Source organism: Mustela lutreola, chromosome 11 (assembly GCF_030435805.1).
Source record: "Mustela lutreola isolate mMusLut2 chromosome 11, mMusLut2.pri, whole genome shotgun sequence".
NCBI lineage: Eukaryota > Metazoa > Chordata > Mammalia > Carnivora > Mustelidae > Mustela > Mustela lutreola.
Window position 1 is genome coordinate 42,970,321 of NC_081300.1, and position 2,040 is coordinate 42,972,360.

Sequence of the window (2,040 nt, forward strand, 5' to 3'; positions counted from 1 at the left end):
ATAATAAGGTAGTAAGCATAATGCAACTGCTTTATTTTAACTTCTAGGTTAGGAACTATAAAATGTGACTCACAGATAGTTGTGTGTTTAGAAATACATGGAAAAGAAAAAAATAGATATAGCTATGTATGTGCAATTCATAATTGAAAGGCAGTATATTTAAGACTGCTTGTAGCTTATGAATTAGAATTGTTAATACTTTTAAAAAGAGAAAAAAAATAGCTTTGCACAGTGGCAATATCGTAGCCAATGAGGTTTATCCGAGGCGCAATTATTGCTAATTGAAAAAGAGAAAAAAAATTGAAAAAGTTAGATATACTTCCACATAAGATCTTGATTTAGACATGTATCAAATTCGTATTTTCATTCATGTTTCTGCAAACTGACATGACCAAAAGAATATACAAATAAGAAACCTTTTGTAGACTCAGAACACCAAGAAAAAACTGACCAAGTCTTACAAGACAGGGTAGAGATGGGAAAAAATTGAAGAAAAGTCTGTGGCTTATTCAAAGACCCTTTCTAAGAAAAGCACATCAGTGACATGGTAAGGACTGGGCACGTTGTACCACAGTGTTAGATCTCCTAATATAAAAAAATTCCTCATTAGCATTCACCAGTTTTCTTTACTATCAAATAATGGCAATCATTAAATGTATTCACTGTTCCATTGAGATAGCAAAACCGCTTTTCTCATCCTTTCGTTCCTTTTGTAATTATTAGATAGAATTTTTCTGTATAGGACTTTCCTTCATACAGTAGGGCTATTGCTATCCCTGAAATAGTTTTCATAAAGGAAAGGCAGGTTCAACACTTAAGGATTTCCTTCAGATAGAGTTCAGGACACACTGTCCCAAATATGGAAGCTTGGGATATTGAATATTTTCAGCTGAAGGAGTCTGAGGAAATCTTGAATCTTCCCTTCATCCTTCTCCCATGAAACAGAACATAAAACCCTCATGTGAGAGGTTACTCCTAAACCTGAAAGAAAGACGCATCCTTATCTCTAAGAGAGGGATGCCAAGAAGAATATTAACTGGCCTTGCTAAGCTCCCCCACTTCACTACACTCAGTCATCCTCCTTAACCCCATCATATTTTTATGCCACTGTCCACTCTTCCCCAAGCCCCACACAAAAATACTCAGGTCTAGCTGTTTCTTCTGGTCTTCATTTCCTCATGAAGGCTCCCATGTCAAGTAAAACATATGAAATAAATGTATATGCTTTTCTCCTGTTAATCTATTCTGTCAAGTTTAAATTTCAGACTCAGGCAGCAACCCAAATAGGACTGAGAAAAAGTGTTTCCCTCTCCTACACTTCTTTTCAATTTTCTGAATGAGTTGGTACAATTTCCAAGGTGTCCAGTGAGTGTGTTTGTGTGACTCTTATTTCCTCATTATGATTTTTTATATATGTATACAAAGTGTTTTATCAGCTAAGGTTACTTTGGTTCTCAAATGATCCTGCTGTAGGCCAGCAGGAGCTGCTCCAAGCAGGCCCAGGGTCTTTTTGGTACAAGGCTATGTTGGATTGCTTATTTGTTTTCTAGCAAACAATCTGTCCTGGGATCAGTTTTTGTATTTCTTGCTTCAGACTTGGTATCATGTGGATCCAGACTTTGAGAGGCAGGCGATACAATTTGAAGATCCTCATTAAGGAAAAAAATGCAGAATTAATACAAAATACAGTACAATAGTAAATATTGATTTAGAATGACAAAACAAATCACAAGCTACAATGTCCTAAAAATAGACATCTTAAAATATTGCAAAATCCTGTGCAAAGACATACATCGTTTCTTATTACAAAATCTCTGTAATACCCCTCCCTATCTTTTTGCCCAAATTCTCCTTATATGCGAACAATTTGATTATATGAGAATAGAAAGACCACCTTTCCTCTATAATGCTTGAGTAAAACATGTTGATGATGATGACTAAGGACTGTTATCAAATTAGGGGAAATGCTATCAAGTTTCTTTCAAAATTCCACCATAATATTTGGAATTTCCATAGTTAGCTTCTGACTTTATGCATCTC

General features: G+C 35.3%; 1 pseudogene; it reads left to right on the forward strand.

Moving 5' to 3' along the window:
- Positions 1–220: 220 nt before the first annotated feature.
- LOC131811930 (U4 spliceosomal RNA) lies at positions 221–383 on the forward strand (annotated as a pseudogene).
- Positions 384–2,040: the final 1,657 nt, after the last annotated feature.